The sequence below is a fragment of the Gracilinanus agilis genome, chromosome 3 (assembly GCF_016433145.1).
Source record: "Gracilinanus agilis isolate LMUSP501 chromosome 3, AgileGrace, whole genome shotgun sequence".
Taxonomy (NCBI): Eukaryota; Metazoa; Chordata; class Mammalia; order Didelphimorphia; family Didelphidae; genus Gracilinanus; species Gracilinanus agilis.
Genome location: NC_058132.1, coordinates 447,689,373 through 447,709,441, shown reverse-complemented (window position 1 = coordinate 447,709,441; position 20,069 = coordinate 447,689,373).

The window sequence follows — 20,069 nt, the reverse complement described above, 5'->3', positions numbered from 1 at the left end:
TTCTACCTGCATCATTTCGGGTGAATCATTTAACCTTCCTGAGACTTGTTTCCTTTTCTGTGAAATTGAATAATTGTAAATGGAACTATTTGTTTGAACCATAGAAAGTTATAAATATAGACTGTTATTATTATTTTAACTTTCTAGCTTTAAATAAAACATTATGCATTATAATTGATTATATTCTATCTCATAACTGAAATTAGAGGCAGCATATCATAAAGGATAAAGGAATGTAGTTGGAATCAGGAAGATTTGAGTTCTAGTCCCTCTCTTATACATATCAGCTGTGTAACCATAGGCAAGCAGTACATTTAATGTCTCAGTGCTCTTGGTAATTTTCTAAGATTATAAGTTTCAATTTTTTTTTTGCTTATCAGCAGTGGTAGATGTGGTTTTCATACTAGTATTTTCCTACACAGATCTCAAGGAAGTGTTAAACAAATGAAGTATTACTCATTGATTGATTGGATAATATTTAATACAATATTTTAAATAAATTCCAAAAGTAGATAAAGGAGTTGATACAAAGTCAAAAGCTTTTCATATATTCATAAGCGACTATTCTGCTAGTTCACTTCTTCCGTGACTGGAGCAAGGAATTGGGGCTGATGCTAATCTAGAAGGACAATCACTCCTCATGAAAGAATCATCACTGCTAATCAAATCAGAGTGAAAACCCACCACTCTGTATCACTGGAGACATTTCATGTGCTGAATATTTCATGTCAAGGGGACTATGAATGGAGAAGAAACATTCTCAACAGTTCCTTGTTGCGTGCAAATATTTACTTAAGCATTCTAGCACTGTCCAACTGTTGTGCAGTAACCCAGCACAAGGAAGCCCAGAGTGATCCTTATAAATAATGGTAATTGCTTGTGACACCACTCCTACTAGGTCACTATAGCTTGCAGTTTCCCCCAACCCCCTCCCCACTTCCCTTTGCCAGTGTGTCCCTTGCTACTGTCATTAAGTGGTTAGGGTGCCACAGGAAATTTGATGCCTAGATGATGACAAATGTCTGTTTTGGCTGTTGAGAATTGAACTCAATCACAGATCCTCAGAAACATCAAAACACAATCAAAAGTTAACATTAAACCTGGGAGCCATGAGAGTTCCTGAAGCTGAAGAGGAATGAATTTGAAAGCATATGAAAAAAGTGAATGTGTTCAGTAGGAGTTGCAATACCAATTCCCAGGAAACATTCTCAAACAATCAATTGCACTCTTGTCTTCTCAAGCAGTATTAAAAAAAGAAATAATAAAATAATAGAGCTAGAATAAACTTTTAAGATAATGTAGATATGAAGATACCAAGATAGAGTCTTAGTGATTTTCCCAAGGTCATCAAGCTGATAAGCAGTAGATTCAAGTCCTTTTTAGAAAATAGCTTACCTCTTACAATCAAAGCAAAAAAAAATTATAAGCAGTTTTAGTATTTTTTTTAATTTCCTGATATTATTTTGAACCCTTAGTTAAAAATGAGGCTTTTTTAAAAAGAATTTTAACATCACTTAGAAATAAAGTGTACCATCTTAATAGTTACACTTTTGCTGTAGAGGAGATTTATCTGCTCCAATAGTGATTGACTAGTCTAGATATTGCTGTAACAAGTGGGCAGTGGGTTTTATTTCATTGATTCCTTTTTGTTCCTATCTTCTTTCAGCTAATCCTCAGGTTTTGATCCCTTATTCTCAGTGCTGAACAAAAAATAGCTTCTTTTTTTCCTAGCCAAAAAAGGTCATCTGGATTTCCCCTGTACTAAACTTTAGATATAAAGGCTAGTATTTTGGATTCTATAGACCATTGAGTAAGGGAACTAGAAATAAGTTATTTAATTTGAACAACAAGAAAAATCCTAACTGCCTAATTAATTTGGGAATAATAAGGATATAAACTATTAAACAGTTGAATGACTGGACATTCAAAGATATAATAAATTATACCATGTAATTTAAAGTATTTGAAGCATGTTTGAAAACTTAAGAAAAGAATATCTGTTAATTTAAAAGTAATTAGCATTAAACATACATGAGCTTTAGAAATGAAGAAGTATGTAGAAAGCAAATTAAACATAATGAAGAACTTTTATGGCAGCTCACATTGATCACATATCTTCAACTTACTCAAGCTGAAATGTAGGCTATGGATGCTAATAATATCAAAAAACTAATTTAAGAACAAGAATAAAATTTAGCTGTCAACTCTGAGATATTTTGTGTCACTGTAGCCTAATTAATGAAATTGCAATAGATTTTCAAATCAAAGAGAAATTGCTGGGCATATTTCAGAAATTAATCTAGCTTTTTGTGTGTGTCTGTAGTTGGTCATTAAGTGTGAATGAAGACAATTTTGGGTATTCCTATACAGCAGGATGAAGAAAAACTTAAAATTTTAGATTAAAAGAGAAATAGACATACATTTTTTATTCAAAAGTATACTTTTAAAAAAAGACAAAATCTTCAATATGGTTAAAGAAGATAAAGAAATTGAATCAACATTTTCATAGAGTATTTGAAAAAAGAAAGATCATAATACTATGAAATAGAATGGGAAAACCCCTTCCCAGGCTGTCCTGGGTCTTGTCTGTGAGCCCCTGGCCCTGCCAGACCTATGCTGAGCTCAATCACTCCCAGTTTGGTAGTGCTTTCCTTGCCAGGAGCCAACAATGAGCACCTGATCCTGCTTGAGCTATGAGAATAGCCTGCCTGAAAACGAATATGGGGAAACACAGCTAAAAAATTTTCCTATAAAAGGCTTCAGGAAGATGGATTCAACTGGAAAGGACAAGGACAAGGACTCTAACAAGTTTGATCATCAGAAGATGACTAAGGGACATTGTTACAAATGAGGCTTTTTCACTGCTCTAACATAATGTGCATTTTGTCACAATTTAGGAATTTAATTCTTTAGGGGATTCATCATCTTACAAATAAGAATCTTTCCTCCAATGGTGGGAGCAAAGACCATCCATAGTGGAATCCTTCTTCTGGTCAAGGGTTCTCCCCCTGCATCTGTGACTTTTTTTCAATAATAGTTCATTGACTGTTTTAGGAAAAAAAAAGAGAAACGAATTCTTCTGTCAATAACACAATTTCCCTTCATGTTAAGAGTTGATAGTTTTTAACCCAAAGTGATGTACTTTTTAAGATAGTATTTAAAGATTTAAGTTTAGGTCTTGCAGTCTTATACTTCAAATTTTATGTTAGATTGCTATTATCATGGACATTCATTTCTTGTAGTGTTCTTTAAAAGAGAAATCTCTCCTGAATGGAAGTCTGTAACATAATCTATTTCAAATGAAATACTAAACAAATTTTATTACAAGCTGGAATTAAGGGACTTTTGAAAACCTTTTGGTGCATAGTATCAGAGTTTATGATCAGCAAGATGAGTGGGGCAATGGTAGAGACTTATAATCTTTTGTTATATAGCAACATTTTCATAATAGTTATAATTGTAGCATTATTCAATGACTACATTCATCTTTAGTTCTCCTCTGCTCTGATTTTCAAGTTACCTTCAGATGAAAAATATTATTATTATTATTATGTTTTAATCTAGGTCTATGATATCATTGACATAAAGAAATCCTAGCATGAAAATTCCCTTTATCAAGCAAATTGGTCAGTGGTCTCTTTATAGTCTTAGAGAATGAAGTGGTACACTCACAGATTAAACGACTCCATCATAGTCAAACAATGTCTATGGATCAGAGCAAGGCTTTACCTGTGTCTTTGATTCAAACACCTTTTATTGTGTCACATAAAATTTTAAATAACTAAAATAATACTGCCTTCTATTGAATCAGTCACCCATTTCCAAAATTCCAGATGGGAGGGTCAGAAAGCAAGTGAATGAGGAAAGGAGAAGGAGAAATAATAGAAGTTGTAGTAGCAGCAGCAGCAGCAGCAGTAGTAGTAGTAGTGGTGGTGGTGGTGGTGGTGGTGGTGGTGGTAGGAGTACTGGGAATACTGGGAGTAGTAGTAGTGAATAACCAACTTTCTGAAGTCATATTTTGGATAACTACATTGAAGAAAGTTAACTGATTCTTTTTGACATTATCTAAAAATATACAACAGATGACTCAAATCATTAGAAGGCATGGTGTTATTAGCAAGAAATTTTACTACCAGCAATCATTGATGTATTTACAATGACTATTTCAGAATAAAAATGGACAGGAAAATTACTGGGTCATTAAGATTGATTATGAAGGCCATCTGGCTTCTTTCAAGTGCAACCTGATCATAGGTTCTGCAAGCTGCTACTTTTCTGTCTTCATTGGTATTTAAATTAGGCATAGAGTTCTCTTTCCTTTTTTCTTAAAAGCAGTATTTAGAAGATTTGGTCAAGCTGTAATGACCCCCTAGACCATCAATAGAGTTGGATTTCATTGGCAAGTTAAAAAATAGTGAATTTTCATTGTTTGCTTCAGAGAGATAACATAAAAACTGGAAAACAGATATCCTCAAGAAACTAAAACAATGTGTTTTTGATAGGAAATATTAAAGAGCAAGAGATTTTCATGAGGAAATATTGAAGCAGTAACATTCAGTTTTATATTGGTACCCTATTCACTGGTATCTTCATCATATCCATTTGACATGATGAAAACCTTGCAATTATGGACTCCCTATAACTAATTCATGGGAGAACTTGGCAAGTGGTACTGTTATAATTAAAGAGGTCACTTGTATCTATTTGAGGTAGTAGAAATGATGTACAGAGAGGAATAAGATGACACTTCTCCTTTATAACAGTTGCCCAGGCAGGATCCTTCAGGTCAAAGAGGTTTATCCCTTCAGGACCCACCTGGGGTTAATTAATATATTAATTTGGGCTCTTCAGCTAGGATAACGATGATATTCTGACTGCGTTGTCTCCTTTCCCACAACAAGCTTTGAAACTGATTTAGGAAAGTACTTTAAACTTTATATGTTAATAAGAAGGATAAGGGTAAAGGACTGAGGTACTGGAGACCCTATTAAAATTATTACTATTGAAACCCTAACTGCAGGCAAATGTAGAACAATGTTAGCTTCCCTCTGGTTCAGCCTGGCCAGGACTAAACCAGAGTAGTAAACTGCTGGGAAGTCTTCAGCTTCTTCTTCTGTAGATCTTAGCCTTAACAGTTGAGATATATCCACCCTTTCCACCCTCTTCTTTGTCTCCTGCCCACTTCCCGGATCCCTCCCGGGGCCCTGGGAAGCCTAGATAACTAGATGATGAAACTCCTAATATCTAGGGACAGTAAACACCAAGGTGGTGGTCAAGTACAGGTTGATAACGGTTTATCAAGGACAGGAAGAGCTTGCAGAGAGATGTTTGCACCTCTAACTCCAAGACCAGGATCCACACCGAACTCTCGCCTCAACACAGGTCAAAGAACCCAGAACTTCTCTCAGGGTTCTCAACTGCCCCCTCCTGCCTCTCGCATGCCTCCCTGGGAACATTCCATCCAACTGACTTATCTGTCAATCAAAGGTGAACTTCAAGCTCCCAGAGATTCAATATAACATACAGCACAAGCAGACATGTTTGGATTTTGATGACCATCATTGGAGAGACTATTTACGTTAATGACATCACAGATTAAGGTGAAATATGCACACATGATTGGCAAAATTAAGGAAAATAAGCCCTTACTATGATCCCTTTCTTGAGTAAGAAATGTAAAAGCATCTGAAAAGCTCATGCTATATAATTTTCAAATTGCTATTATCCCCCAGGGGATATGCCCCACTGGCATTGCATTTGGTATGCCAAGGTCAACTCTACGTAAGGATGAAGCATTGGAATATGATTTTAATGTAGAGCTGATATAAAGGAATGACAAGTTTAAGGTTAGTCTACCTTTACTAAAAATGATTAAATCAATATGACATACACACTAAAAATAAATTGTTCAAGGATAAAATGACTTAACAAGTCTGCATATTATTTCAAACATATAATTGTTCAAAGAATCTTGCTTGTCTAGAATTTTAAGAGCAATAGAAGTCAGGAGAAAAGAAGAAAAGTAATATGATGAAATCAAGTTACAGGATTGAAGGAATGTTAACATCTATTCAAATACAGTAAAATAATAGTCAAAATATTTGTTACCTTTCAAAGGAAATGCACTTTAGCTAAGTGTTTTGCTTTAAATGACAAGCCTGAAGAAAGTAAGATAAAAATGTATATATAATTAGTATTTGAATTGAAATTTTAAGTCTTGGAAAATAAATCAGCAGGGAAACTGTAATGTTCTTGAATGTCAGCTTAGGTGAAGTTAGGGATGCCTGATACATAGCTGCCCTTTTCTTTTTGCTTTTCTGATATTTGAGTTCGATAAAATACACATTAGAACATTTGTATTCTCTTGATAGTTGCTGAATTATACAGTGTAAAGACTATAAATGAAATGCAGGGGAAAAGGGTTGAAGTCCATGAATACATATCAGAGTTCACCAATTACAATAGTTAAGTACACTCATGTTAAACAAAACCATTGAAAAGATTTAAAATAATATTGCCTTTGCAGGAAGAACACCTGGAAAGAAATTATTACATGGAAAGAAATACAAGGCCTTTTTTTGTCAGGTATAACAAACCAAAGACAAAATTACCTAAGGATTTCTTAATGTAGATTTTTCCATTGACTTAAGGCATGGCTGAATGTGAATGAACATTAAAAATGGGACTTGAAAGGTTACCAGTGGGTCTTTACAGCTGCAACAGATTTAATCAATTCATTTTATAGAGTCAATGGCCTTGATTCCCCCAGGGTTAGTAAACTAACTACATAAGTCCTTGCTATTTATAACACATTCTTCAAAAATATAATTGAATCAGCACTAACATATGTTTTCATCACACCTGTCTCAACTATGTTTAGGTACAACTTTTAAATAAGATTAATTTACAGTTTTGTGTGAAGTGAATATTTATTTGATTTTAGTGAAACATCAGCCAAGTGTATAAATGCCATATTAATCCTTCTAAAGCATATATCTGACCATGTCATATACTTCTCCTATGTCTATTATCTTCAGGATCAAATATAAAATCATCTGTTTGTCTTCCAAAGCCATAGCCTGGGCCATTCCTCTCTTTCCAATTGTATACTTTCTGTACGTACACTATCAACCAGCAAAACTGGCCTCCTTGAACTTGATCTTCCTTCCATAAAACACTACATCTCCCAACTATAGGTATTTTCACTGGATCCTCCCTATGCCTGGAATTCTTTACCTCCATCTTCCTTATTCTGTTAATATGCTTGTTAATTGTCTTCCATCTTAATTCTATTTCAACCTATGAGTTGGATCTTTGAAATTGTTCTCCATCCAATTTAAGCATATCTATAATTTTTCTTTTAATATCATTAGTTTCTTTCGTAATCTCATATTCCACCTTATTCTCTTAAGAACATTATTATGAGAAGGGGCCATCAAATACATAAACTATCTTACATGTTTAAGAATGACTTTAGGTAAAGAAATATTAAGTGGGAGATGGTAGAAGCATATGTCTAGAAAGAGGATTTGTTAAAAGAAATATTTCTATAGGAACTAATGAGGATTACCTAGCGACAGTAAACAACATATGATAGAATGTTGGAGCTAAAATTACCTTAGAAATTATCTATCTCAAACTTTTCATTTACAGTTAACTTATCTATTGAAAATGTATGTGGTTTCTAAATTTATTATCTGCAAGATCTGAAATTTGAGATTCACTACATAGATCAATTGGGTAAGTGGCACTGAGCATTTTTCAGTCTCACATTCCTTATTTATAGAAGTATGCATTATTATACATATTTAAATCCTTAAAGAAATTATAAAATGTCATATGTTATTGCCTCCTTCACAGGATCATTTTGAGAATCAAGTATACTAATATACATTAAAATTCATTAAAATATACATAAAAATTCAGAACTTAAAGTACTATATAAATTCTTGATTTACTACTTTTCCTCCTATTACTACTACTACTACTACTACTACTACTACTACTACTACTACTACTACTACTACTACTACTACTACTACTACTACTATTACTACCACAACCACTACCACCACTATTAATATTACCACCACTCCTACAGTTATAACCACTACTGCTACTGCTACTACCAACACCACAACTATTCTACTGGGGGGCAGGGCTGAAGGGGAATTACTAGGAGTCCAGTTCCCTTGGGAATGGGACAATTGAGTGAAACAAGCCAGAGACCCAGTAGGTTTGCAGTGGCTGATCCGAAGTGCCATCTGCTGATTTTAATTTTTTATATAATTTTTCTCAAGATTACATCAATATGGGGGCAGCTGGGTAGCTCAGTTGAGTGAGAGTCAGGCCTAGAGACAGGAGGTCCTGGGTTCAAACCCGGCCTCAGCCACTTCCCAGTTGTGTGACCCTGGGCAAGTCACTTGACCCCCATTGCCCACCCTTACCAATCTTCCACCTATGAGACAATACACCGAAGTACAAGGGTTTAAAAAAAAAAGATTACATCAATATTGGCATGAATTCCATTCCCACCATACATCTCATCTTTGGAGACAATGTGCTAGTTCTGTTTGACATATCTCTTGGGCTACAGTGGTGAGAACATACAGGCCTTTTCATGGGAGACAATTTCTTCATATTTCATTCATTGTTCTTTTATATTCAATTATTGTACCATTTCGGATCTGGGAGGGGGTGAAACTTGGAGACTGTTCTGGCCTGTTCTTTCAGGCACCTGTGTATGGGAATCTGAGTTAGATTTAAAATCTTTAACATTTGACTCCAGCAAGTCATTAAGAAGATCATCCACCATGATCAGGTGGGATTTATACCAGGAATGCAAGGATGGTTCAACATTAGGAAAACCATCCACATAATTGACCATATCAACAGTCTAACAAACAAAAATCACATGATTATCTCAATAGATGCTGAAAAAGCCTTTGACAAAATACAGCATCCATTCCTATTGAAAACATTGAAAAATATAGGAATAGAAGGACCCTTCCTAAAAATAATAAACAGTATATACCTAAAACCATCAACAAGCATTATATGCAATGGGGATAAATTAGAAGCCTTCCCAATAAGATCAGTAGTGAAACAAAGATGCCCATTATCACCTCTATTATTCAACATAGTACTAGAAACACTAGCAATAGCAATTAGAGAAGAAAAAGAAATTGAAGGTATCAAAATAGGCAAGGAGGAGACTAAGCTATCACTCTTTGCAGATGATATGATGGTCTACTTAAAAAATCCTAGAGAATCAAATAAGAAGCTTGTAGAAATAATCAACAAAGTTGATTTAGCAAAGTTGCAGGATACAAAATAAATGCACATAAATCATCAGCATTTCTATATATCTCCAACACATTAGAGCAGCAAGAAGTGGAAAGAGAAACACCATTTAAAATCACCCTAGACAATATAAAATACTTAGGAATCTATCTACCAAAACAAACACAGCAATTATATGAAAACAACTACAAAACACTTTCCAAACAAATTAAACTGGATCTAAACAATTGGAAAGCCATTCATTGCTCATAGATAGGACGAGCTAACATAATAAAAATGACCATTCTACCCAAATTAATTTACCTATTTAGCGACATACCTATCAAACTACCCAAAAACTTCTTTACTGAATTAGGAAAAACTATAACAAAGTTCATTTGGAATAACAAAAGATCAAGAATATCAAGGGAAATAATGAAAAAAAAATGTGAAGGAAGGGGACCTAGCAGTACCAGATATTAAACTATACTATAAAGCCAAATAACATGGTACTGGCTAAGAGATAGAAGGGATGGTCAGTGGAATAGACTTGGGGTTAATGACATCAGCAAGACAGTGTATGATAAACCCAAAGAGCCCAACTTTTGGGACATGAATCCACTATTTGACAAAAACTGCTGGGAAATTTGGAAAACAATATGGGAGAGATTAGGTTTAGATCAATATCTCACACCCTGCACCAAGATCAATTCAGAATGGGTGAATGATTTGAATATAAAGAGGGAAACTATAAATAAGTTAAGTGAACACAGAATAGTATACTTGTCAGATCTCTGGGAAAGGAAAGACTTTAAAACCAAGCAGGAGTTAGAGAAAATTACAAAATGTAAATTAAATGGTTTTGATTTTATTAAACTAAAAAGCTTTTGTACAAACAAAAACAATGTAGTCAAAATCAGAAGGGAAACAACAAATCGGGAAAAAATCTTTATAACAAAAAACTCTGACAAGGGACTAATTACTCAAATATACAAGGAGTGTAGTATATAGAGAGGGGGTCATATAGTTTTTTTCAAGCTTTGGCTGAGTTCCAAAAGCAGTTAGAGGTTTGGAATCTTGAGGAAAGTTCAGTTGGTTAGGGTCTCCCGTGGAGAGAGGTCGTCTGAACAACCGAGCTGCTTCCTTGCCTATCTGTACAATTGAAATTTAGCCTACCTTTGAAATATTTAAGATACTGTTATTTTGGATGAACCCTTTTATATCTTCCTTCCCAATATTATTTCCTACCTTCCCTCCCTTAACTTATATGTCTGTGAAGTTAATAAGGAGAGTAATTAGAGAGGAGTTCAAATCTGTGAGGGGTTAATTAATATTTGACAGTATTAGATATAGAGAAACTAGTCAGTCATCATTTATTCCCTTTAGATATCAAGAGCATTTTGTAAGCTGAGTTAAAGGCAGGTCCTTAATCAGACTCCATCTCTGCTTCCCTTCCCCCACCTGAGGTTCCTGAGACAACTGTTAGGGCTTCCTTTGAACCACTTTCCTGACACATCAACCTTTAAAGATAATAAACCCTTTTGTCCTTTCAACAGACTTATTAGTATAATTGGTCAGTTAGTTATTTAAGAGAGGGAAGAAGAGGGAAAGAACTAACATACTCTGGGTTTGAAGGGAAGCCGGGGTATCCATCTTGGAGGAAGGTGTAACTTAAAAATAAGTCCCTTCCTGTGAAATTAACTAAACCCTGTTTGTTAGTTTCAGTTTAGTCTATTTCCCTCAGCCTGTGTTTGAGTCTAAGCCCCAGTCTGTAAAGCCTGCTGTTTTGTCTGTTTAGTTTAATTTCTCCTCTCCCTGAAGATTTTATTCCTTCAGTGTTAAACTCCTGACTTCAGCCCTATTATATTCTGAATCTCCTTATTCCAGCCCACTTGTAGCCTAGATTTACTATCTTAATAACTCCCTGATAACCTCCTTTAAAAATTCCCTTGTACCCCACACCTTTCCTCAAATTACCCCCATTACAGGAGTTAAATCAATTGTATAAAAAATCAAGCCATTCCCCAATTGAAAAATGGGCAAAAGACATAAATAGGCAATTCTCAGGTAAAGAAATCAAAAGTATCAATAAGCACATGAGAAAGTGTTCTAAATCTCTAATAATTAGAGAAATGCAAATCAAAACAACTCTGAGGTATCACCTCACACCTAGCAGATTGGCTAAAATGAAAGAAGGGGAGAGTAATGAATGCTGGAGGGCATGTGGCAAAATTGGGACATTAATGCATTGCTGGTGGAGTTGTGAACTCATCCAACCATTCTGGCTGGCAATTTGGAACTATTCTCAAAGGGCTATAAAAGAATGCCTGCCCTTTGATCCAGCCATACCATTGCTGGGTTTGTACCCCCAAAGAGATCATAGATGAACAGATTTGTATGAAAATATTTATAGCTGCGCTTTTTTGTAGTGGCAAAGAACTGGAAAGAGAGTCCTTCAACTGGGAAATGGCTAAACAAACTGTGGTATATGCTGGTGATGGAATACTATTGGGCTAAAAAGAATAATAAACTGGAGGAATTCCATGTGAACTGGAAAGACCTCCAGGAACTGATGCATAGTGAAAGGAGCAGAGCCAGAAGAACATTGTACACAGAGACTGATATACTATAGTAAAATAGAATGTAATGGACTTCTGTACCAGCAACAATGCAATGACACAAGACAACTCTGAGGGATTTATAGTAAAGAACGCTACTCACATTCAGAGGAAGATCTGCAGGAGAGGAAACATAGATGATAAACAATTGCTTGAATGCAGGGGCTGAGGCGGACATGATTGGGGTTGTGGACTTGAAACTACTACACCAATGCAACTAACAACAATATGGAAATAGGCCCTGAACAAGGACACATGTTACAACCAGTGGAAATGTGTGTCATCCATGGGAGGGGGGATACTGGGGGGTGAAGGGGAAAGTAGGGGCATAAAGTATGTAAACAGGTTAAAAATGAATATTAATAAATGTTTAAAAAAATCTTTAACATTAACTCATTATATGCTGGTTTGTTGTGAGGTGACTTCTGGGGGAAGTTTCTGTATTATGGGGATTTTGGGGGGGGTTTTATTTTGGGATAGTTTATAGTCTATGACTGTGGTTGTTCTTGCCATGAACCTGTATTGTTTTTCTTTGTCTCCTTGGGAATAAGGATACTGATTGCAATAGTTTCAGTAAAAGGGAATGCTAATGAGAAAAGAGTCACATAGGGGAAACTGAGTGGGAAATTTCCATCTTCCTGACACCTGCCTTGCGGGTTCCAGAGCTGGCGAAGAGCTGTGCTAAACATCTCTGGCTTTGATGGCTTCCTGCGCTATTACTACTCCTTGTTTTATTTCTACTCCTCTTCACATTGCCATTCTGTTTTTACAACTGTCATCCTTATTGCTTTTGTTGTTCCTGCCCCTCCTAAAGGTCTCTGGACATGCAAAGCATTAATTAATTCTGTATTTATCACTCAGTTATGGAAGCAATACCCTTATAAATGTGTGATTCCTCAATATACTACTAATGCACTATGCCTCTTACCTCTTCTAACTAAAAGTTAAAAATATTTCTGTGTCCTCAGTGTACCTTGGAGTTGGTTCTACAAATGGACAAAGAAATAAAACAATGGGAAGTTATGCTGAAACTAACATTAGAACCAATTTATACTAAGCAGCTTCATTTTCTATTTCACTTTTTATACTATATAGAAGAAGATTCTTTAATTTGAAAACAAACTTTCCAAAAAGCTAAATTATTTTTTATCATTGAATGTGATATTCAGTAGCACAGATACCCTCCCAATAAAAAAAGTCTTCCCCTCTCCAAATTCTCTATTATTAAGCTGTGATAGAGTCCTTTTTCCTCTATATTCTCTCACTTGAATTGATTTTCGCCCAAAAAAAATCTAGAGAAATTATTTTAAATTGTTACATTTAAAGAAAAACTGAATTGGCTATTAGATATTTTCAAATTTTTGACCCTATAAATACTCTCATTAAAGAATTCACTTTCATTATCCATTTAGAAATAACGCAAAAACTAATTCAATTCTTGTCAAACAGGCTTTTCTGTTTCCAATAGAATAATGATTCATAATATTAGCTGTGACAACTTGCAATATCTTGCATACAGTTTAAGAAATTAATATATCATTGTTGTATTTTATAGTTTAAATGGTTCCATAAAATTGCCAAATATGATTATCATCGAAAAAGAATGTTAACTAATTGTTATCATGTTAGAGAAAGAAGAGAAATTTAAAATAGAAGTTTTCTAATTGAAAGGCAACTATAGTGATTGTTGGAAACTTTAAAATTTAATTAGCATGGTGTGACCTCTCATGGGAGAAAACAAAGAACAACTAAAGATATTTGATTCTTCTCCTTTTATGAACTGAATTTGGAATCCTCCTCATCCCAGAATTTATTTTCAGTCATGGATGAGAAAGGTATGTGAATCTATGATATCTCAAAAAAAAATCACACTCTTTTCTTACCACCATGTTTCAGGGATATTTATTGTGAATACCAGGCGCAATTCCTCCCTTCTCCATCACTAGATCTGAGATCATGGATTTCCATCCCTGGCCCCACCCATATTTTATCTGTATATGAAAGTAATACCCAGAGCCATAACTATATTTTTTATAACTGTGGCAAATGAATAGGGGACAGGGACAAATAATCCCCCAAGGTGTTAGGCCCAGATGCAAGGGGGGAAGATGGCTGAACAATCAGAGAGAGCTAACCACAGGCATGGGTTTGGAGTTAAAGGACATAGCCCTTTCCTTCTCCCTCTTCCCCAAATGTCTGCTGGCCAATTCACCTTCTCCTTCTCCTTCCTCAAGTATCAGGAATAATATTTCTCTTCTGACCACCAGAAGACCTTTACTCAAATAGTTAGCTGTTGGGGAAGGGTATAACTGATTTTCTCTTGGGCTTTCACCAATTCATGATGTTGATATCTTACCCTCTCAGGAATAGCACTGCAAAAAACACAGGAATATAGGCCATGGGAAGCCTAAAACTTGAGGAGAGGGGACATGGGCATAGTGGTCTCTAGGACTATAGCAGATGTAATATGTGTTCCCCACCACAAATGCTAATGACAGCACAAATATCCTAGTCTCCATGTTCTTTTTCTGTTTCTAGTGCAATCCTATTATCACCAACAAAATCAAGAAACAAAAACAAAAACCAATTATCTGTAAGCCATCTATTAAATACTAAATATTCTATGAAATGAGAGTCAAGTTTGTGTCCATAGGCCACCAAAAATAATGGCAGAACTAGTTCTGCCCTGTGGCTCTTATTTCTTATACTCCTGAGAGATTCAAGGCTATCTGTAATGAGCTCCTTCATCTTGTCTTATGATGCATTAAAAATTTCACATCTTAACTTCTTTCCTTCTTTTCTCCATCATCCTATTATCTTCTACCATTTCAGGAATTTACTTCTTTGATTATTACATATGTGTTTCTCTGAGTCTTTGTCTCTCTGTCAATGTCTTTCTGTCTCTCTCTCTCTCTCTCTCTCTCTCTCTCTCTCTCTCTCTCTCTCACACACACACACACACACACACACACACACACACACACACTTACTTTCTCCTCATTTTGTAGGTCCTGCATTATCAACATTTCTAGATTTCAAGGTTTTCAAATACATTCACTTGTTGGATTCTCTCTATTCTGTTTTTGCTTCCCTGAAAGAGTTCTCTAATAACCAACACAATCAATTATATTCCCACCTTAAACTCATTCCACATCCAAACTTTTCCACTTTTGTCCTTCAACTCATCCAAAATCATAAGTTTTGTATTATCCTTGATTCTTTCTTCTCCTTCAACCTGAAAATCTAATTGTCAAGTTTTGCTGCTTTTTTTCTCCTACCTCTCTTGAGTTCTTTCCCTTAATTACACTTAGAAGTGCATTACCCTAGTTTGGATCTTCATAGCATAGAAGTAGCTTTCTAACCTTTCTAACTTTTCTCTGTCCTTCAAGTCATATTCCCTCAGAGCTGCTAAGAAAAAAAAATTCCCAAAACCATGTCTAACGATACTCCTTATTTTAAAATCTTTCCTGGTTTTTTGTTGCCTCATGTCTTCAAGGAAGGTCTATAACTATTATTAGGCTTTCCATTGTTCCATGAAGACCTTCATAAACATTCTGTTTTTTCCTCATGTATCCTAATTTCATTCTGTCTCTGTCAAACCCAGGCTTATTTTAATTTTTGATCCTTTGTCTATTAAAATATCATAACATTTGGGGTGAGGCACTTCTCAGCTGATATTTAGAACAAAACCTGCTCAACAGCAGAGAAAAAAAATCCATCTCTTTTCTTCAAGCATGCTCAGCAGGGATTCTCTTTATCCTAGTAAAAAAAGGATAGAAAAAATATAACAGCCCTGCAAACAGACCAGTGGCACTGATGATAATGCAATCATAAATATTATGCTTAATCAATTCTCTAAGCCATGTTTAAGAAACAAGATGATCAGGAAAGTATCTAAAAGTAAACAAGTTTGTGTAATTCTACAGTTCCTAAAATAAGGAATTGTATAAACACAGAAACATGCATTCAGATGTAATCTATATTCAAACAGAGAAAAATGTTCTTTTATTCCCTATAAATATGTAGAGGATAGCTCTTTCTGTGTTTTTATATATTTGTGCTCTACATTAAAAGCCAGTCAGGCTAATTGCAAAAAAAAAAGGATAATCACTAGTATGTGTTAATGTTTAACCGTTACTATTTCATGGAAAGAGGAATGGCATTATTTTACAATGAGAGAGAGTTTGTGGTTCCTCCCAAAAACCACATATTTGACAGATAGTTATTTAATAGATGGGAATGGTCCGTTTTAAAGAATTATTTCAGGGATTGTGAGAAGATGGCAGAGTAGTGAATGAATCTTTCTCTCCCTTCTAATACATCTCACAATCAGGAAAAAATGCACAGAATCAATGCTAAAAGTGTCAAAAATGGACAGAAGACAGTAGTAAAGCTAAATGGCCATGGACAACTAGAAAGGAAGGTCTCCGACTTCCATAGCCTCAGGTACACCACTTCAAGCCCTAGGGAAGGACCAAAACGAACAAGCTGGTATGAACAAGGAAACCCTTGGGGACAGGACTAGCAGCCTCGCTTCATCTACTGAACCCTGAAGTTTGTATCCTGGAGAATGCCACTGGAATCAGCAGGCTGAGGGCCCTTGAGAGTGACTGTGTTGGCTGACCGCTTGTCTCCAGAAATCTTTCCTCACCCATAGCTAAGAGTTATCGGAGTGGATACTTGGTTCAGTGGATTGAGAACAAGGCCTAGAGACAGGACATCCTATGTTCTAATCTGGTCTTGGACACTTCCTAATTGTATGACCCTGTGTAAGTCACTTAATACTCTTTGTCTACCCCTTCAGTCTTGGAACCAATATGTTGTATTGATTCTAAGATGGAAGGTAAGGGCTTTTTAAAAAAAAAATAAAATAAAGGAGTGGACACCACAGAGTCTATAGGCACCAGGCACTGAGAGGAGGACTTCAAGTCTCACTGCTGAACTAGCAAGAGACTTTGGGAGCCCAAGGAATGAGGACTTGATACCTGTTCTGTCCTAGGCTGCCTCATTAGAAGAGGAGGAATAAGGAAGGTGCATCAACCAATGAGTGTGGCTACTGAGGGACTTCAGACTCTGTTGGCTATGGCCACGCCCATGAGAGTGGAGTCCCTGGCTGCTGTTTCAGTGGGTAATGGTGATGGGCTGTCTTTCTGAAGTCTCACTGACTGAAATCTCCAGGGCCAATGTTCAGAACACCTAATTTCAACCAGAGACTTGGGGTTACATTTAACACCTGTCTTGGGGATTACATTTAACCCTGGATTATAAAATAGGAATAACTAAAATAAAATAAAATAACTAAACTAAACTAAAATACCAAAAATATAAAAACCTGGAACCTGAGGCACCATCCCCTAGCACCTTGGGAATCCTAGGACTCTAGCATAAAGCTAAAAATGAAGTGGATTGGCCTGACTGCTAAAGATATATATAGATATATAGATATATAGATATATAGATATATGCAAGCAAAGAACTACCAACTATTGATAGCTATTATGAGGAGAGAAAAACTTCAATTCAAACTCCAAGGATAGTGAAGTAAAAACTCCTTCTTCAAAATCATTAAAAGAAAAACAATAAATAGTCACAAGCTCAAAAAGAGCTTTTGTACGCAGCGAGGTAGCCTAGTGGAGTGGGAGAAAGGCCTAGAAATGGGAGGTCCTGGGTATAAATCTTGCCTCAGAAACTCCCAACCATGTGAACCTGGAAAGTCATTTTAATCCCCATTGCCTGGGCTTTACTGTTCTTCTGCCTTAGAACTAACATTGACTCTAAGATGAAAAGCAAGGGTTTAAAAAAAAGAGCTTTTGGAAGAACTTAGAAAAAAAAACAAATGAGAGAGGTTAAAGAAAAAAATAGAAAAAATAATAGCAATACAAGAAAATCAATAAAATTAATAAATAAAGATCACCAAAATGGAAAGAGAAATTCAGAATATCAGAGAAGAAAATATCTTATTAAGAAATAGAATTGGGGGAGAGGTGGGGTGGGCAGAGCAAAGATACAAGCTTAGTAGAACCAAAAGCTGAAATCAGTCCAGCAATCCTTCCAAACCAATCTTTAAATAAGTCCTTAAAATGGCAGGAGTCAAAAACCAGCAGCAAGATGGAATGAGGGGGCTCTTCTGTTAATACAACTTGAAAGATAGGCAAAGAGTATATATTTTCATAGGATAAGGGGGAACCAGGAACAAAACTGTAAATAGAGAAGTGCTGGACAACCACCCCTCCTACCTGTACCAGGTTACAAACCTGGGCATAGGCTAATTTAGGGATCCTAGGAACCTGCTTATACCAACAAGAGAGCAATTTACACACCCACACCCATCCCTTGAAGTCCAAAGCCCTAGGACCAGTCTGAGTTGAGGCCCAGAAGTCCAGAGCATTTGGCCCTTTCAAGCCTGAAACATGTCAAAGTCTTTAGCCCCAGAGCAAAACAGCTCAGAGTACTGAGTCTAACAAGGTGTTAACAGAGGAGAAAGAAATCAGCAACTTTTGGAATTCCTAGTTCATAGGCAAAAACGACTGAGAAGATGAGCAAACAGCAAATACTTGAATAAATAAATAAAAACATAACAAAACAAAACAAAAAACCATATAACATTAGAAAATTTCTATAGAAACAAATAGCAGGGCACAGAGTCAATAGAAGATGGTGAAGTCCAAGCAACCACATTAAAAAGTTCAAAGGAAGGGGGCAGCTGGGTAGCTCAGTGGAGTGAGAGTCAGGCCTAGAGACAGGAGGTCTTAGGTTCAAACCCGGCCTCAGCCACTTCCCAGCTTTGTGACCCTGGGCAAGTCACTTGACTCACATTGCCCACCCTTACCAATCTTCCACCTATGAGACAATACACCGAAGTACAAGGGTTTAAAAAAAATGTTTATAAAAAAAAAGTTCAAAGGAAAATGGGAATTGGTTTAAGGCACTGGAAGAACTAAAAAAAATTCAGAAATCAAATAAGAAAGGTAGAAGAAAAATGGGAAGAAAAATAGGAAAAATACAAAAAGAAAATAACAACTTAAAAAATAAAATTATAAAAATGGAAAAATAGGAATAAAAATCCACTGAAGAAAAGAGTTTTTTAAAAAACAGAATTGATCCTACTGTAAAAGGGCAAAAAAATGCACAGAAGAAAAGCATTCCATGAAAAGAAGAATGGGCTAAATAGAAAGGAAGGATCAAGGGGTCATGGAAAAATTCATTTTTTAAAAATAGAATTTGGCAAATAAAAGTTAATGACTTCAAATATCATCAAGAAATAATAAAACAAGGGGCAGCTGGGTATCTCAGTGGATTGAGAGCCAGGCCTAGAGATGGGAGATCCTAGGTTCAAATCTGGCCTCAGACACTTCCCAGCTGTGTGACCCTGGGCAAGCCACTTGATCCCCATTGTCCACCCTTACCACTCTTCCACCAAGGAGCCAATACACAGAAGTTAAGGATTTAAAAAAAAAGAAATAATAAAACAGAAGTGTTAATTAGGTGGAGCCAAGATGGCAGAGGAGAGCAGAGAAGCTCAAAGTCACAATGAAAATCCTCTCCAATCGATCTTAAAAGAACACCACAAAACAAATACAGGAGTGAAAGAATGAACTATGAGACAGTGAAACAATTTTCAAGATGAGAAAACCTTAAAGGGAGGCAGAAAACATCTGGGACACTGAGGAGAGAAGGTAGCACAGACAGCAAGGAGTAAGGAGCAAGACAAGAGTGCGGCCCACCTCCAACATCTGCTGCACCAGGTTCCAAATGAGTCCAAGCCAATATCCAGACCCTGAGACCCTGCCTGGGCAAATGGAGGTCCAACCAACCCATATCCCATGAAATTCTAAAACTGTAGTAAAATCTGGTATTCCAGTGCAGAGTATTCTGTGCTGAGGAAGCCTGACCCAGAGCAAAGCCAAGAGTCTCAGTTGGGGCCTGTGGCAAGGACATAGATCCCAGTTTGGGGTAGTGGGTAGACCTAAAGGTAGAGTTCCTCTTGACCCTCTTGCCAAATTCTCAAGGTAGAGCCCAAGGACAGAAGAATCTACTGTTTGCCTGACAAATGAAGCTCACAGTGAGACAAAAAGTTTACACCTAAGCCTGAGGCTAGAATTTGAGTAATCCAAGACCCAATCAAGCACAGAGTGAGATCAAAAACTTATGCTCAGGCCTCAGGCAAGA